This window comes from Diadema setosum, chromosome 18 (genome assembly GCF_964275005.1).
Source record: "Diadema setosum chromosome 18, eeDiaSeto1, whole genome shotgun sequence".
Classification (NCBI taxonomy): Eukaryota; Metazoa; Echinodermata; class Echinoidea; order Diadematoida; family Diadematidae; genus Diadema; species Diadema setosum.
Genome location: NC_092702.1, coordinates 24,478,545 through 24,498,929, shown reverse-complemented (window position 1 = coordinate 24,498,929; position 20,385 = coordinate 24,478,545). Strand labels below are relative to the sequence as shown.

Below are 20,385 nucleotides of genomic sequence, written 5' to 3'. Positions count from 1 at the left end.
ATCGAACTAAAATCATGGTGATCAGTCGACCGTGACGTCACTATGACGTCATTATATGAAAACACATTCTCAATCATATCTCATTAATGGAATGGATTTTTTCAATGAAATTTACGTCACATATATTTCAGGTCAAGTGCATTCTACTCATATTCTCAAAATTCATCTATGCCTTGAAACGTGCGCGTACGCGCGCGTTGAAATATTTGTATGCTCAAATCGAGCTCAAATTTTTTTTGCACACGTTTCAGACCATTTGGAGCATTTTTTGAAAAATTGAAAAATTTGGACGGACGCGTACGCGCGCGCGCATATACGCACGCACAGCTCATATGCAATAGAAATTTCCCGGTTTTTTACACTTATCGGCTGCCTGAAATGTCAAGGAATATGTCTACCAAGTTTCAAGTCAATCCGACGCAATATGACGTCATACGGGCCCGTCAAAGTTGAAATTCCGCGCGCGCGTCAATGGCGATATACAGTGCAACTATGCCAAAAAAATGACAATTTTAAATCCGATTTTACTCGTCAGGATGGACGGTGACCCCCCATTTTCTGTACACATTTTGAAAGCTGATGAGTTGTACATGTCATTTCATGGGGTGGCAATGCTGACAAAATGATTAAAAGATATCAAATTTCTTAATAAAGTAAAAAAAGTAAATTTTCAAAATGACGTCATCATATTTCAAGTTCATTCAGGCGTATCTCACGAGTCTTCTGTCAATTTTCACCCAGATTTCAGTATGATGTAGCTTATTTAATGTTCTTTCAAACATAAAATTACAACATTTTGATTGGATAACGGTATCACTTCGTAAAAATGGATTGAAAGTAATCTTGTCAAATTTGACCAGTTTACGTGTTATCTCTATGGGAGTGCAGTTTTTCTGGAAATGAAAATTGACATGACTATCTTTATCGAGCACTAGCTCACTTACCCTTCGGTAAATTTCTCCCAGATTTTGATATGTTGTAGCTGAGACTTTACGCTACCGTAAGTGTGCCCTTTGTTTTTTCATACGATGTCGGAATCACGTCGAAAATTTTGGTTGAAATTCAGGCTTATCTTCGATGTATTGAGATATTTCGTTCTTTCTGCAACTTTCTGTGCAATAACTCAAGAAAGACGGCCTCTATCACTTCCATATTTTGCACATTTTTAGTTCATGTCACGTCAATTATTTCATAAAATAACAAGCACTTGATCAGACACCATCTTGGATATGTAAATTAGGGTCAAAGGTCATAGGTGTTTCATGCTGTATCTTAGTGAATACATGTCCTATCATTCCCATATTTTGCACACGCAAAGACCATGTTACAAGGATCATTTCACAAGCTAACCACTTTTTACTCAGATGCCATCTTGTCTGTGCAAATTGAGGTCAAAGGTCATATGTACTTCCCTTTGTATCTTCGTTATGACGTGTTATCTCTATGGGAGAGGATTTTTTAAATGTGAAAATTGACATAGTTGTCTTTATCGAGCACTAGCTCACTTACCCTTCCGTGAATTTCTCGCAGATTTTAATATGTTGTAGCTGAGACTTTGCGCTATCGGTGAGTTTCATTTCGTTTTTTCATACGATGTCGGGATCACTATAAAAAACTTGGTTGAAATTAAAGCTTATCTTCGCTGTATTGAGATATTTCTTTCTCTCTGCAACTTTCTTTGCAATAACTCAAGATAAACACGCCCTATCACCCCCATATTTTGCACATGTTTAGTTCATGTCACGTACATTATTTCATAAAATAACAACTACTAGATCGGACAACATCTTGGGTATGTAAATAAGGGTCAAAGGTCATAAATGTTTCATCTTGTATCTTGGTGAATACCTGTCCTATCTTTCCCATATTTTTCACACGTATAGACGATGTCGCGAGAATCATTTCACAAAATACCCACTATTTCATCAGATGCAATCTTGGGAGTGCAAAGGTGGGTCAAAGGTCATATGTATTTGTTGCTGTTTCTTCGTTATAGTGTAGGGGGCCTATACAGAATTTGGTACCAAACATGGCAGATATGACTCCCTTTGCTAAATGAGAATGCAAACATCACACGGCCAATGTCTCTAAACACAGATGAAACTTGTATGGTCATGCCTATTGCGATCATGACTCGAATCATTGATAAAAAAAAATCGGATCACCTTAATTTGTCAGTGATGACAAATTACAATCTCTAGTTTTTCTTGAAAATGCTCAAAATAGTCTGCAAAAAGTGTGCACCACATCGTTGAAATTCAATTCTAAAAGTCCATACGAGCTCCGTCATAATTATGGGAGGACGAATAACCCCGCCCACCGTCACACCCATATCCTTCCCAGGCCCGTAACTAGGGGGGGGGGGGGGGGGGGAGGTTCAGGGGGTTCGAACGAACCCCCCCCCCCCCCGCTAGCGAGCAGGGTCCGCTTGAACAAAAAAAAAAAAAGGTGAAAACTTCTACCCAAAGCTCCAAATACGACGGAAGAATGGTTTTAAAGATAAAACAACAACAGCTGATACATGTGTCATACTGAACTATTAAAGGTGAAGAATAATGGATTGTTTTTACGTTTGAAAATATACCCCTCCCAGCAGTGGCGTAACTACGGGGGTGCCCCCACCCCCCACCCCAATCCGCTGGTAAACAAAAAAAAAAGAATTATATAGCTACAAACGGCAGTTTTTGGACTGTAAAATGTCAAAATTTTCAAGCTCGCTCGCTCCGCTCGCTCGCATTTATGCCATTCTCCTGATGTTGCTGCCAGTTTCACACCGTCATTCCATAACCAATGTAAGGAAAACTGTAACATGTATACAACAAACATTGCGCCGACAAGAAAGATTTTGCATCTGTCATACAGTCATACATAAGTCATACATAAGTCATACAGCCCACGAGTCATACAGCTCACAAGTCATACAGCCCACCAGTTATACAGCCCACGAGTTCGACACTGAGTAAATTAAGCCCATGAGTTCGACATCAAGTAAAATAAGCCCACGAGTTATACAGCCCATGAGTTCGACACTAGGCACAAAAGGCTCACGAGACCGACACTAAGCAAAGAAAGCCCATGAGACCGACACTACACAATTAAGGCTCACGGGACCGACAGTACGCAAAAGAGGCTCACGAGACCGGCACTAGGTAAAGAAAGCCCACGAGACCGACACTAGGAAAAGAAGGCTCACGAGACCGACACTAGGCAAAGAAAGCCCACGAGACCGACACTAGGCAAAGAAGGCTCACGAGACCGACAGGATGAACAGCGCCATCTACATGTCAATTACAAATATGTACCTGTACAGGGTGTTCAATTAAGGGGGAAATTACGTACTGACGGGTGCAATTTCGTTACGCTGTCGAGCGAGAGATTGTTACTAACTAATAACAGCACCATTTACATATCAACGACATTAAGTATGTATTTCTACACGTTTGGCTCTTAGGGGTCAGTTCTGTTATGCTACGGGGACCGAAATTGTTACCATTTTTTCTTTAAAAAAAAAAAATAGAATTGTCTTCTTCATTGGACCCCCCCCCCCCAAAAAAAAAAAGAATGAAAAAGTGATAGAGGACAAGAACGATGAATGGTTTACTTTTAGATGTCATCATGCTATATTTAGTAGGCTTTCCTAATTTCTACTTAGGTTTTTTCGCCCTTTTCTTTCTCGCTTCACAAGTTCAGTATTCCTTATTAGATATCCTTTCTGCCTGCTTTTACCCGCCTGCTTAGAGTTCAATTTGCAATTTTCTCTTTTTAACTTTAATGTATGAAATTCAACGAATGAAAACTTTTTTTTTTTTATCGCAGCGATTCACCTCGATTTCAGTGGCTTGTGTTTGTAAAATTTTTCTTCTCAAAACAGTACGTTTTTGATGAAATAGAAAACTTACTTTCATGGATGCATATTCTTCTTCCGAATTCTTAACGCTGCCTTAATTGACAATTACATCATTTTCTGTGATTTTTCATTATTTCAACACCTTTGCAGATGACTAGCCCCCTTCCCCCCTCATGTCCTGTAAAGCAGGTGAGCACTTCAACATTGACCATTTTGTGAATGATTTTATTGTAGTGAACTTCATTTCATACCTGGGTATTTTTCTAGTTGATTGAGCTAAATGTCCACATTTTTTTTTTCTAAGTAGGTATGTACCGTTATGGGCTTTGCAGATAGGGAAACGAGGGTGTTTTGGCATTTTCGAAAGTAATGTTGAAACATCTCATGCACTTTTACTAAACTTTGTTCATTTTTTCACAAACACTCACATATGCAAACACAATTAAAGATCTTGAATCGTTCAGGGGGTGAGGGAGGGCAATTGACGGGGTATTACCCTAGTAACTCCATCTCTTATACCTTCTTTATGCCATTATCTGGACACCCTATACAATTAATTGGTCTATAGGGGGCGCTGTTCATCCTGTCGGTCTCGTGGGCCTTCTTTGCCTAGTGTCGGTCTCGTGAGCCTCTTTTGCCTAGTGCCGGTCTCGTGAACCTCTTTTGCCTAGTGTCGGTCTCGTGAGCCTTTTAAGTGTAGTGTCGGTCTCGTGGGCTTTCTTTGCTTAGTGTCGGTCTCGTGAGCCTTTTGTGCGTAATGTCGAACTCATGGGCTGTATAACTCGTGGGCTTATTTTACTTGATGTCGAACTCATGGGCTTAATTTACTCAGTGTCGAACTCGTGGGCTGTATAACTGGTGGGCTGTATGACTTGTGAGCTGTATGACTCGTGGGCTGTATGACTTGTGAGCTGTATGACTTATGGGCTGTATGACTCGTGGGTATCGGTCTCGTGACGTGCACCCGCTTTGGGTTATAGAGGGACGCGGAATTACGGAAAGGAAAGTAATAAAGGATTTTTATAAAGCTATATGCAAGTTCGCTTCTTGTATAAGTGTTGACTGTACGAGTGTAATTCGTACATCCCTGGACCTTTTGTACTGCATCATTTCCCCCTTTTTTCAAGAAGACTAATAACGAAAACTCACCTTCATTTAATGTCAGAATGTATATCACCATTAAGATATAAATTCCCTCTGAAAACTGCATTGCTGGCATCGAAGCGGTAATCACTTGAAACTAGATGAAAAAAAGAAAGTTGGACAAAATAATCTATATCTAATCATGTAAAAAGTGTTTGTGATTTGGATAGGGTCAACCTTGTGTTTAGCTGGCGTAACGTAAGGGAGAGGCTGTCTTTGATTAAAGTATATTATAATGTTATAAGCTAATTCACACATATTCTAAGGATCTACATTATACTTCTCACACGAAATGGGGATTCCTCATTACATTCCCCATAACATAATGTAAGACGGAAAGATGATACCCTAAACATTGGTTCATTTAGAAATCCAGTCCACCCCAAATCCTGTTTACAATTCCCACAGTTGCAAAGTTCCTATATCCTTTCATTAGCAATGTCATAGAACTTCTCAGTAAACTCCTGTTTACAATTCCCACAGTTTAAAAGTTACTATATTCTTTCATTAGCAATGTCAGTGAACTTCCCAGCAAACTTGTCATGTAATAGCCCACCATCACAATATACCATTTCCTCTAGTAAACCCCCGTTAAACTGATACTTAATCCTTTTCTTTGTTCTCCCGGTCAAGCTCAAGTCAATCCAGACTCCTGTATTTACAATTCCCACAGTCAGTCCTTTGTCTAGTTTTATTACAGGCAACCAAAGTAATTCTTACATCAAAGACCCCTTGCTTACTAACCCTGATATATCTGACCCACACATGTTGAGAGGGATCATTCTGGACGCCCCTGTCTTGGGCAGAAGTCCTAAATTGTGCTTCTCCCTAGCCATCAGATATATGGCTATGTTAATACTTGCTGTCATTCTACGCTGGATATACAGATTGTGTATATCTACTACCAATAAATATACACGCGTATGAACTGAATATCAAACTGTATACTTGGTATTTCTTCGCGTCTGGACGTACAGTAAGAGTTGTGATTGTACCACGCTATCACCCGACAAGGAACATACAAATCACGCTCTTACAATAATCTTAATCTAAAGATGTATACTTTTCCCTTGACTGAAGTAAACCTTTTGATATCTTCACGCTCTGGTTTCTTGTTAAGTTGAGTATAACTAAAAACTACTTTATTAATTGTTTTTGAATAGTACAAGTGGGAATGCTTTGGATGTGTTACGTCCATTTCATCGTAGCATAGGGATCTTTGTATATATACAACATTATTACTATAAGATAGGTCAGAATCTCAAATTAATGAAGTATCTGCGGAGGATCTGCCATGACAAACAGACCAAAATTGCACTTATCTTATCTTGTTTGCATTAAAAAAGGGTATTGGTGCACGACTCAATGTGCTATAGGGGGTTCACAACATATAGGCTAGTAAAAGAAATAAATAACTCAAACTGAAATTACTATATTATAGAAAGTGTAATGAAGAGGCAACAATTTTACGATTTGGATATAGGACATGGCAAAGAATGAAAGAAAAAGGTCATCAGAATCTGCGTTTGAAAAAAAAATACAACAAAACAAAATAGGATGATAAAACACGAGGGACGAATAATAGATGTTATACCTTTTGTAACTCCTGGTACTGTGGTGTGATAAGCAGAAAGAAAAACTAGACGCCAATCTCATCGTACCGCACACGCCAAACGTTACCACGCTAAGTGAAAAGTGTGGTACGCCAGCTCGCTTCGACCTTGAACAGGCTTTTTGAAATATTACTCCGCTCCGACAATATAGGGCTCACACCCATAAATATTTCCCCATAGGGATGTGTGTTAAAAATCAAATTTCAAAAAATTCTGTAAAACAGCTGGGAGAAATGAGGTGTTTCAGTTTCACTAACCTGGATAAGTTAGATATACCCTTTCATCCATCAAATTCTCAGGGTGGATAATTCAGTTCAAATTCTGTCCAGGGGTCCGCAAAGCCAGACTACGAGTTCTTATCACTCAAAAAATCACCCATTTTCCGTACACGTACCCAATGAAATATAGTCCCCTCAAATTCCACCAGAAAAGCTTTCATCTTCCAACTAAAATGTAATTTGTAGAGGAATTCATACTCAATATCTACAGCTATTCAGTTTTTTGCCAAACTACATCATTGATTTTTAATCAATTTTTTTCTTCATTTATTTTGGTATCTTTGGTACGAATTTGTGAAGGGGCCTGGGGCATTCCCTTGTATTTACGGGTGTGAGCCCTATAGTGGAGGTCATATTTCTCATTTGACTTTTAAACATCATAAATGTGTTTTTGATGAGATTTGCACCTACATCATATGGGAAATTAAACATTCAAGGGTCATAAAGCTTCTCAAAGGGACATTTTTGAAACTCATGCCCTTTGAGGTTTTTAAAAAAAAAATAAAAATGTAGTGTGGATCAGTTCTTCATAAGATGAATACCTAGTGGCAGGCAGTAATCTTTGATTATGGGGGTGTCATCATCACATTATTGCCTACAAAATACTTGAAAAGACTCTGTTTTGTCAAAAAGACTAACTTTATGAAGTTTGACCTGCTTCAGTGGTAGCCAAACAAAGAAATACATTAAAATAATACAGTCATTCAAAGTTGTGTGATATTGATGCCTGCTATGTACAAAGATCTATCTATACCACAACAACATAATAAGAAAACAAATTGTAGCCAAACAGAGTTGGGGGGGGGGGGGGGGGTAGAGGAAAAAGGTGTGGGGGGGGGGGTAGGAAGGGGAAGGGGGAGGGAGGAAGAGATCTGACACAATAGATCAACATAAACCAGCAGAGTTTGTATGGGATGAATACTTCCCATAGACTTGTGTGCATTGCATGCATCCTCTATATAGTGAGCGATGCATGAAAAGTGTATGATACACATGTATAATTACGCACTTTGGTTAGGATTGCCTGTTATTAGGCCCTATATAGTCTCTTGTAAGTCTTTCTCCTTTCTTTGAATATTGATTTTGTTCGTTCTTTTTGAATGAAAATTGAATAACATCTATAGGCCTTATACTTTATAATATTGTTAGACTTCAAATCCCGAAACAAAAATTCTTCATCGTTCAGGAGGGATACATTACTCCTTCAACCAACCTCCACACCCCCCCCCCTCCCCACAAACACACACATGTCCATTACTTAACAGTGAAGACAAACTGCATAAACAAGAGACGAGAGATTAATCAAATCACTCATTTCTAACACTTCTGTTACCCGCCTTGTTAAACTTGATAAACATAGTCAAACCATACTGTGAAGAGTGCGTATTCGTAGTGTCGTGAAACTGAGAAAAAAATATGTGAAATTTCAAAAGTTGTTGTTGTTTTAATCTGCAGGAGTAGGCCCCTAACACGCTATCTCCTGAATGATTGATATAATAATTTATAATTGATAATCAATACATAAACCTCGTCCTTGGGGTATAAACGCTTTAGTAGTATGCTTTTGCCTGACATTGAAACTTTGAGAGTGGTCCTGATACTAGATGGACTTTGCTTAATGGAATACTGTCAAAATGAATATAAATCATCTAAAAAGAATAGCAGATTGCTTATACATATTTACAAGCCAAAACGTGCCTCAGCACCCATCCTTCTGATTGAAAGTTTAAGCATTCAAAGTCAGATGAACAGGCACCAGAAGCGGTCGCCTTATTGTATTACACACACACACACACACGTTACGTGCGTTACCTTCAGGAATCATTTTCATTTTTTCACCACCTTCCTACAAGAGAGTATGATGAAGCAAGAAGCTCCAGTTTTATAATACTGTGTTTGAGGAATGGTCATCTCTTCAAGTACCTGTAATACCACTCAGACTTTTCTCTCCTCCCTATTTCGCTCTCTTGACAAGATACTAGTAGAGCTTACTACCGATTTATATCTATGAAAGTATATCACGTTCCTTATTGGTATGACGCTTGAGTAACATTAGTATGATATAATATTATTGTAATTAGTAATATATATTAGATATATATATATACTAATAAAATATATCATATTATGATATTAGTTGCTTTTCAGCTTTTCCTGACATTGACACTTATTTGATACCAAATGGAATTTTATCAATGAAATACTGGCAAAACGAATATGCATTATCTAAAAAGATTCCTATACTAAATATTTGTAAACCCACAAGTGCCTCAGTATCAATAACTTTGATTGAAAGTTTACACATTCAAAGTCAAATGAACAAACCACAGTCACTGCCGTTTTCGTGCACAAGAGTAGAATGATATATTTTATTAAGAAATAAAGAATGATTTAAGGAGGTTATTTCATCTTAAAGCCTAGAGCTCTTACTGTAAGTCGCTGGCAACTTGGCATTTTTAATACACCCAAACCACACAGACAAACAAAAGAAAAATTTGATTTTTTTACAACCTCGCAAAAAGCGTGGTATAAAGATACACTGAAGCAAGAACCTCCTATTTACTGTGCTTGAAGAATGGTAATCTTTTTAAGAACTTGTGATATGAACGCAGGGTTTTCTCTCTTTTCTCTCTCTCTCTCTCTTTCTCTTTCATGGTAGGACAGAGCTTACAGCCTTCTTATATCTATATGATTTTTCAAATACAACTTTTAAATCCATGCCATATGACTAAAGTACAAGGATGTCTGTTTTCAACGCCATTTTTATTAAATGCTAATTTCATTATTTTAGTTAAGAGAAACTATTTTGAAATATCATTACTATATGAAACATTTAAAATATTACAAGATATGAAAATATTTGTCTGGTTGGCAGACGAATAACGAACGCAATATAAAGTAGGTCTACAGAGAAAGATGTAGTGACATGACGAAGTAAATAAACATGTTATCATGGCAGGTATCATGTGGGTATTGGTAGGTGTGTGTTTTAAACACACACACTTACCACAATTACATCCTTATTTTGTTCACGTGCTGTGCTCTTGTGTGTGTGTGTGTGGTTCTTTTTTCCCCCATAATTTACAGACTTCACATTCTTTTCAAACTATTCTATGGAGACTGTCGATCGGATATTTAGTGAAGGATCATTGGAGAGGGGCGGAGCTATAACAGAAATACAATCCTTGATTTTAAAAGACAGTAAAGCATAGTTCTTAGACTGTTTCATGTTTATTCTGACAACTACAGCAAGATTTTAGTCAATATCATTCTTCACTTTGTAAATGAATGTACTGATCTCCGCGTTTAGTACTGATTTTCAGCTTGATTCATTCAGATAGTGCTGGGCAAATGAGGGCCCCACTGAAAATCCCAGTGCAAAATTTCAGGCACACTTCAGTTTTGCAGGTAAGTATATGAATTCTTTAACAACCATGCGTTTCAATAATGAACGCCAAACAAAGCATTTTATAAGCTGATAGCACAGGCTGTAACTTTGTGCGATAAAAACTTTCAGATACTGTGCATACTGCGTAATTACAAGTACAGATCAAAAGCTTGTTATAATAAATGTCTTGTCATTGACATTTCAATGTTCAACATAAAATCCGAGATTCCTACAACTCGATATACCTGTATGTTAACATATTATATGCGTAATAATTGATTGCGTAAAAGATGACAAACACACAAAAAAAGGATTATAATGTACCACAGATTTTTTTTTTTCAAGTAAGACCTTTTTCTTGTAGTATTAGGTACGTTTACATTAAGTCGAAGAGACTGACGCAAATTCGCATTATTCATCTAATGAAAGTATAGAATACCTTATAGTTACTCTGCATAACACTTTAACACTGTATAACGAGAGCTTCATTCGATTATCTCCGCCAAGGGAGGAGGTTATGTTTTCGTTACCGTTGGTTTGTTTGTTTGTTTGTCCTTGTGCAAAATGACTCAAAAAGTATCTATAGTTAACGGATTTGGATGATACTTGCAGGAAAGGTTTAAAATGATACAATGCGGAGGTCTGCGCTCTCAGAGTGCTTCTCTAGTTAATGATGTGGAAAGTCGCAACAAATGAATCCATTTCCAGTGGGTTTTTTTTAATATAAACCCACTGAGGACGGTTTGATTTGCTACACCACGCATTTCCCATTGACAATTTCCCGAGTCGAGTATACTCGGGGCTCGTCCACTTGCGCATGAGCAGTAATAAAAAAAACCACAAAAAACAAACAAACAAACAAACAAACAAAAAACCACAGGTCATCTGCACCAAAATGCATACATGTTTGTTTTTTTCATTCGCTGGAATAGGCATCTGTGACATAATGATCATTCATAAAACGCGGGGCTTATAAACTGCTGCAGCTTGCTAGTGGTATTCCAAAATAATGAGTATGTTAAAACACACACGCACACACACACACACACACACACACGCAATGCAACATAATGAAATGGATGCTAAATATTCCAAGTATTAAATGACTGATCATTCTCGTCATCTGGTGTACGCAAGCTTAATCTTTGTTTGAACAGGATGGATGAACCCCGCAAATTGTTACGTATAAAGCTTATGAATTATGTCGCTCTAAGAACGACTGAAGTGCCCCTAACCGACAGAGAAAAAGAAAGGTCATGCAGTTGTACAAATGTGTCCACGAGCTAAACTCCGACCTGGCTCATTCTAAATACATAGTCAAATGTTTAACTATCAAAAAGTCCTAAACCAGAATGTCCACCACACAGCAAAGACTCTTACTTGGCAATTATTTTATATAATATTTCAAAATTGTGATGGTCTTAAGATTTTCGTCTCAATGCAGAAACTGTTGATAGGAAAAATAAAATTCATTCTGTTGCTTCTGACACTGTTCCAGTCAATATCCGAATTCGCAAATGTAGCTTCTTCTTCCATTGCAGGCAGAATCGATCAGGAACAGTCTTGAACGTTTAACGGCAACAGAGTCTGCCCAGAGCTGCCATGGCATCCACATACTACTCGAGAGGGGTAAGTTACCACCTACTTGCTCCCATGTGTACACTCCTTCGATCAATCTGTCATTCAGACCTGTCCACGTTGTTGGGTAGACAGTAGTTACGTTGTGCGAGATGAAAACCTCCCCTCGGATAGTGGACAGCTCACTTGGCGTCTCTATAGCAACCAAGTATCCACCCAGGTCATCGCATCTATCCCGCGCCACATCCCAGGTTTGTCTGTTCTGGCGGTAGAGATAGCAGGATTCTGGGGACGAGACATCGCCAGGGCAAACGAGTTCTGGAAATAAATATATAAAGGAAAAAAAAAACAACAACAACAACACAAAAACATATTTCGCGTGGTAATGCCGCCACATTCAAGCAAAATACATTAAAATTGAAAATAACAGGCACACAAAAAGATTAAAAAATGATCCCTATACATTTCTTGTTGTATTGGCAAAATAGCCTTTTTTCACTTGAAGATTTTTTAGTTTAGGCACTCCTTTTCTTTTTCAGCGTACAGGGTCATCCTCAAAATACCGACATGGAAGTTTATTACAGTCTTTATTGTATTTACATGCAAGCTCACCAGCTCACCAAACACAGGCACACACACACACACACACACACACACACACAGACACAGACACATATGTATAATGCATAGGATTATTAAAGAGTTTTATTGCAAAATGAGCTAAGCGTCATCTTTAAACATTTCAAAGTAAGGCCATTATCAGATATATAGCATATCAGCAAATTCAAACCTTTCCACTAAAACCTCACTTGTGACATAACAAGGAATATTATAGAAGTTGGATTAAAAATATCCTGAATTTTCTTATTGTTTTCTTTATTTTTGGCAGCTTTAATCACAAATATCTCAACTTAAAAAGAATGGAGTTAGTTCCATATACATTATATAAACACATATAAATATATTTAGTACGAAAAATTACATGTGTAATATGATACATATATATTAATCGCTTAATACAGACACATATGATAACCGTGTTAAATAAAACAAAAATACACCCTGTTAGCATGTATCAATGTCAACGTACCCACTTCACACAATATGGCTCCGATGAATGATCTAGGGCACTTGCAGACGAATTACCCTACAGTCTCAAAACAGGTCCCGTCAGGATTAGGAAGGCAATCTGTTGGTATAGTGAACGGGGTCATCCCACGAGACCGACACCCACGAGTCATACGGTCCACGAGACCGACATAAAAAAAAAAGGTCCATGAGTCATACAGCCCATGAGTTATACGGCTCACGAGTCATACAGCCCATGAGTTCGACACTACGCACAAAAGGCTCACGAGACCGACACTAAGCAAAGAAAGCCCACGAGACCGACACTACACAATAAAGGCTCACGAGACCGACAGTACGCAAAAGAGGCTCACGAGACCGACACTAGGCAAAGAAGGCTCACGAAACCGACACTAGGCAAAGAAGGCCCACGAGACCGACAGGATGAACAGCGCCATCTACATGTCAATTACCTGTACAGGGTGTTCCATGAAGGGGAAAATTACATACTGGCGTGTGCCATTTCCTCACGATATCGAGCGAGAGATTGTAACTAATTGAACAGCACCATCTACATATCAACGACATCAAGTAACTATGTATTTCTACACGTGTGGCTTTTAGTGGGCAGTTCTGTCACGCTACGGGAGCGACATTGTTACCAATTTATCCCTTTTTTGAAAATGAAATTGTCCCCTTCATGGGGACCCCCCCCCCCAAAAAAAAAGAAAAAAATGTATGGAAAAATAACAGAGGACAAGAACGATGTATGGTTTGATTTTAGATGCCATCATACTATTTTTGATAGGCTGTCCCAATTTCTAGATAGACGGTGGACAGGATGTACTTTTTTATGCCTTTTTCTTTCTCGCTTCACTAGTTAACTATGGGGTCTTCCCATGAGACCGACACCAACGAGTCATACGGTCCACGAGACCGACATCAAAAATAGGTCCATGAGTCATACAGCCCAGGAGTTCGACACTACACACAAAAGGCTCACAAGACCGACACTAAGCAAAGAAAGCCCACGAGACCGACACTACACAATAAAGGCTCACGAGACCGACAGTACGCAAAAGAGGCTCACGAGACCGACACTAAACAAAGAAGGCACACGAGACCGACACTAGGCAAAGAAGGCTCACGAGACCGACAGGATGAACAGCGCCATCTACATGTCAATTACCTGTACAGGGTGTTCCATGAAGGGGAAAGTTACATACTGGTGGGTGGAATTTCGTCACGCTATCGAGTGAGAGATTGTAACTAATTAAACAGCACCATCTACATAATCAACGACATCAAGTAACTATGTATTTCTATACGTGTGGCTTTTAGTGGGCAGTTCTGTCACGCTACGGGAGCGACATTGTTACCAATTTATCCCTTTTTTGAAAATAAAATTGTCCTCTTCATGGGGACCCCCTCCCCCCCACCCCCCTCAAAAAAAAAAGTATGAAAAAATAATAAAGGACAAGAACGATGTATGGTTTCATTTTAGATGCCATCGTGCTATTTTTAATAGGCTTTCCCATTATTTCTAGATAGACGGTGGACAGAATGTAAGGTTTTTTTCGCCTATTTCTTTCTCGCTTCATTATAGTTAAGTATTCCTTAATAGATATCCTATCCTCCTGCATATACCCACTTGCTAAGAGTTCAATTTGTATTTTTTTCTGTAACGATAATGCATAACATTTCAAAGGATGAAACCGTTTTATATCGCAGCGATTCACCTCGATTTGTGGCTTGTATCTGTAAAATTATTTTCCTCAAAACGGTACATTTTTCATGAAATAGAATAGCTATTTTCATGGATGCATCTTCTTTTTCCGAATCCTTAGAGCTACCTTGATAGACGATTATGCCATATTTTTCTGTGAATTTGTACTAAATCAGCACCTTTGCAGATGACTACTCCCCTTCCATATCATGTAAGGCAAGTGTGCACTGCAACATTGACCATTTTGTGAAATATTTTCTTGTAAACTTCATTTCACACCTGGGTATTATTCTAGTAAGTTGATCTGAAATAATGTCCACATCATTTTGTTTAATTTTTTTTTTCTAAGCAGGTGTATACCGGTATATGCTTTGCGGAAAGGGAAACGAGGGTGTTTGGGTATTTTCGAAATTAATGTTGAAACATCTCATGCACCTTTACTGAATTTTGTTTATTTTTTCACAAACACACAAACACGCAAACACAATTAAAAATCTTGAACAATTCAGGGGGCGAGGGAGGGCAATTGACGGGGTAATCCCCTAGCAACTCTCCTTTTCCATCTCTCATATCTTCCTTACGCCATTATCTGGACACCCTATAAGATTAATTGGTCTATAGGTGGCGCTGTTCATCCTGTCGGTCTCGTGGGCCTTCTTTGCCTAGTGCGGTCGCAATATTTTTTTTCCCAGGATGGGAAAGTCACTAGTGTGTGTAAAGTCTACGGCAGTCTACTGACAAAAAAAAACGTCTGAAACTAAGACTATAGGGAGACAAATTGTGTTTGCATACTTCAAAAGCCCAATGACCACCAATCTCGGCAGTTCTTCGCTGTGGCACGATGTGTTAGTGCTCTGGGCCCCGTTGCAAGAAAGTTGCAATCAATTGCAAATAATTGCTAATTTTGAAACAACCATTCTGATTGGCTCAGGATCTGCCCTAGTAAGAAGACATGCATGCAACAATGATTTTGATTGGCCAGTGACAATCAGTTGTAAGTTGCGTTTAAACGCAAAGTTTCTAGCAACGGGGCCCTGATCATGGAGCTATCAGTGCTTAAAAGATGGACGGTGGTTCGAATCCCAAGCTGGATTTTGCTCACCATCTTGTTTCCATTTTTGCTCTTAATTTGTAAAGTATAATAAGTTTGTAACGGTTTATTCCGTCAGGCTTATAGAGAGTAATAAAGTCAAAGACTTGATAGTTTTTCTCTATCCAAGTCACCAAGACAAATAAATGCCTTTCCCATCCTGGGAAAAAAAAAAAAATATTCGCGTACCGGTCTCGTGAGCCTTTTTTGCCTAATGTCGGTCTCGTGAGCTTTGTTTGCCTAGTGTCGGTCTCGTGAGCCTTTTAAGCGTAGTGTCGGTCTCGTGGGCTTTGTTTGCCTAGTGTCCGTCTCTTGAGCCTTTTAAGTGTAGTGTCGGTCTCGTGGGCTTTGTTTGCCTAGTGTCCGTCTCTTGAGCCTTTTAAGTGTAGTGTCGGTCTCGTGGGCTTTATTTGCCTAGTGTCCGTCTCTTGAGCCTTTTAAGTGTAGTGTCGGTCTCGTGGGCTTTGTTTGCCTAGTGTCCGTCTCGTGAGCCTTTTAAGTGTAGTGTCGGTCTCGTGGGCTTTGTTTGCCTAGTGTCCGTCTCGTGAGCCTTTTAAGTGTAGTGTCGGTCTCGTGGGCTTTGTTTGCCTAGTGTCCGTCTCTTGAGCCTTTTAAGTGTAGTGTCGGTCTCGTGGGCTTTGTTTGCCTAGTGTCCGTCTCTTGAGCCTTTTAAGTGTAGTGTCGGTCTTGTGGGTTTTGTTTGCCTAGTGTCCGTCTCGTGAGCCTTTTAAGTGTAGTGTCGGTCTCGTGGGCTTTGTTTGCCTAGTGTCCGTCTCGTGAGCCTTTTAAGTGTAGTGTCGGTCTCGTGGGCTTTGTTTGCCTAGTGTCCGTCTCTTGAGCCTTTTAAGTGTAGTGTCGGTCTCGTGGGCTTTGTTTGCCTAGTGTCCGTCTCTTGAGCCTTTTAAGTGTAGTGTCGGTCTTGTGGGTTTTGTTTGCATAGCGTCGGTCTCGTGAGCCTTTTGTGTGTAGTGTCGAACACATGAGCTGTATAACTTGTGATGGGCTTATTCTACTTGATGTCGAACTCGTGGGCTGTATACTAGTAACTAGTGGGCTGTAAGACGTGTGAGCTGTATGACTCGTGGGCTGTATGACTTGTGAGCTGTATGACTCGTGGGCTGTATGACTCGTGGGTGTCGGTTTCGTGACGTGCACCCGTTAACTATTCCTTATCAAATATCCTATCCTCCTGCTTAATATCCGTCTGCTTAAAGTTCAATTTTTTTTTTTCTGTAACTATAATGCATGACATTTCAAAGGATGAAAACGTTTTTATATCGCAGCGATTCACCTCGATTTGTAGCTTGTATCTGTAAAATCATTTTCCTCAAAACGGTACAATTTCATGACATAGAATAGCTGTTTTCATGAATGCATCTTCCTTTTCCGAATCCTTAGAGCTACCTTAGCAGACGATTATATCATATTTTTTCTGTGAATTTGTACTATTAAATCAGCACCTTTGCAGATGACTACTCTCCTTCCATATCACGTAAAGCAATTATGCACTGCAACATTGACCATTTTGTGAAATATTTTCTTGTAAACTTCATTTCACACCTGGGTATTATTCTAGTTGGCTGATCTGAATATCCAAATTACCGGTATATGTTTTGCGGAAAGGGAAACGAAGGTTTTTTGGCATTTTCGAAATTAATGTCGAAACATTTCATGCACTTTTACTGAATTTGGTTATTTTTTCACAAACACTCAAACGTGCTCAACACAATTACAAATCTAGAACAATTCAGGGGGCGAGGGAAGGCAATTGAAAGGGTAATCCCCTAGCAACTCTCCCTTTCCAACTCTCATATCTTCCTTATGCCAGTATCTGGACACCTATAAAATTGATTGGTCTATGGGTGGCGCTATTCATCCTGTCGGTCTCGTGGGCCTTCTTTGCCTAGTGTCGGTCTCGTGAGCCTCTTTTGCCTAATGTCGGTCTCGTGAGCTTTGTTTGCCTAGTGTCCGTCTCGTGAGCCTTTTAAGCGTAGTGTCAGTCTCGTGGGCTTTGTTTGCCTAGTGTCCGTCTCTTGAGCCTTTTAAGCGTAGTGTCGGTCTCGTGGGCTTTGTTTGCCTAGTGTCCGTCTCGTGAGCCTTTTAAGCGTAGTGTCAGTCTCGTGGGCTTTGTTTGCCTAGTGTCCGTCTCGTGAGCCTTTTAAGTGTAGTGTCGGTCTCGTGAGCCTTTTGTGTGTAGTGTCGAACTCATGGGCTGTATAACTTGTGGGCTTATTTTACTTGATGTCGAACTCGTGGGCTTTATTTACTCAGTGTCGAACTCGTGGGCTGTATAACTAGTGGGCTGTATGACTAGTGGGCTGTATGACCAGTGGGCAGTATGACTCGTGGGTGTCGGTCTCGTGACGTGCACCCATAGTGAACAAGTCATCGTAAATGTATGTGCGTATTCTGCCTCTGGCAAAACTATGTTTCAAATCAATTTCGAATAATTTTTTTAACATAATAAAGCGTGAAGGCGTTATTTCCAATAAGAAGATCATTCCATATAGCTTAGAGTTTGCATTTTAAGAAATAGATTTTTTAATCTGTCAACCAACAAACAGTGAGGTGTGTTGAAGTGACATTATCTATAGCATAAATGTGACGCGTCATGTCAAAAGCATCCACTGTCTAAGTTTTCACTTTACAAAATAATCAGTTTATAGTTCATTACCTAAGCCTTCTATTGACGTACCATTGATATTCAGAGATATTTCCGTGTGTATACATGCATAGGCCTGGACAATGGAAAATGTAAAATTGGATAAATGGAAAAAAAAAAATTAGTTAAATAGAAAAGTGCTAAAAAAACGCTCCCGGTTTCTCTTTTGTTTCGAGATTGTCCACCTTCCGGCACCGAAATCATAATATACATGCATACATTTTTCATTAAAAAAAAAAAAACTCAAAAAAAAAAACATTTATACACTCTGCACTTTAAACTCCAATCAACTGACCACTGAGGTATTCCCATCGTTGAGAGGGTGCCGTCTATTTCTGGGGGAAACAAAAATAATCCATATCTCTCTCTCTCTCTCTCCCTGCGATGATCTCACGCAGATATTTCACATTAGTACAAGGTTTTCATGAAGAGGATTATTAGAGAGTCTTGTAGAAATTGCTGGAGTTCCCATGGAGGAATCCTCTGCCAGCAGCATAGCGTACCACTTACCCGTTGGACTCCGACCCGTGCTCGTGGCCTCGAGAAAGCTCCGATCCGTCATCCCTTCCCGGGCAAGGTGTTTACATAAGAGAACAAAATGTAAAGGGTGGTTTTTCTACCATATTTTGTATGTTGTTGTTTTTTTTAAGTGTGCTTTAAGTGTGCAAATGTGGAGGTATGTGCTTGCCTGTGTTGTTTCATAGATTAATGATGGTTTTTATCCTTTTTTTCTATGAATAATTTCATCAAATACTTTGGTATGGTTGTATAACAAGAAAAAAATATACTGTTCAACCGTCTCAACACTATAATCACAAAGATGCCAACTTTTATTGAGGAGTTAATATTGAAACGCAAATTCACACAGTAAACCAACACCATCAACTAACTATTTTGTACTATAATAATCTGCAGCTGAATGAATATGATTAAAATCCTTTTCTTTCTTTTATAAGAGAATGATTTCCTTCCCGCATATAACTCAATGTCTAAGTCAGGTAAACAAAAAGAGTTATATGACTCTAAAACTCAACTCAGCAGCGGCGCTCCTTTCCCCAACAGTAAGTCCATTCATCAACGCATAAGTGTGCCATGACATTTGTTCATGCGGCAATTGTTCCGATGATGTTTCTACATACTGCGCCAAACATGTAACCTACCAATAATATGATTACCCTAATCCTAATCCTTACTCCTAAGGTCAAAGATCAAGGGAAAGTGCTGAACTAAGTTTTTCCTCCATATCTCGGAAGTGGCTCAGGTTATCTTGAAACGTATTACATATTTATGCATGTTCTGCCTGACAGTGATTATCTAATGAATTTTAGGGTCAAAGGCCAGATGAAAATGGTAACAATTTACTATTCAACACAGAAATTCCACTTTTTCTCCATACCTTGAAAATTACTCAATGCATAAACGTTTGAATGGGTCAAAGTCAAGTTACAGTCCTTAAATCCCAAATACATGCTCTCCTATCCATCCAATTAAACCTACATGTAGGTCAAGGAAGGTGAACATTCAACTCATTTGTGACAAACTTGTCATTTTAATATTTTGCCAATTTTGTGAAAATGTTATCACACATTGTCCACATGTACTATCTAGACCTATTAGGAGAATCATGCATTATGGCGGAGGCATACCAGTCGCCATAGCGACATTTTTAGTTCAGTATTGCCTTAAAATCAGGGCGAGGAACTTGTTGGTTTTTGTGAAGTGCGGTAACATAATGAGAAAGGAATAATTAATTGGTTAAATGAATAATCAATTGGTATTGGTGTTACGGAATAACAATGGGGGGAAGTGAACTAACCGCTATTTGGTAAATTTTGCACGCTCTCATTCCCGCACAACCTCAATGGTTGATGGCACTGTTTAGGTCTCTTCCATGGAAGGATACATCTTCCAAAGCCGTGTGTCATGCCGCATCGCGTTGGGCGGAAAGACGACGAGTCTACGCAAATGGCTCCTAAATCCACGATTGGGGGA

General features: G+C 39.1%; 1 pseudogene; it reads right to left on the bottom strand.

Moving 5' to 3' along the window:
• LOC140241403 (histamine N-methyltransferase-like) overlaps positions 1 to 18,955 on the bottom strand; it is a 21,090-nt pseudogene extending 2,135 nt beyond the window's left edge.
• Positions 18,956 to 20,385: the final 1,430 nt, after the last annotated feature.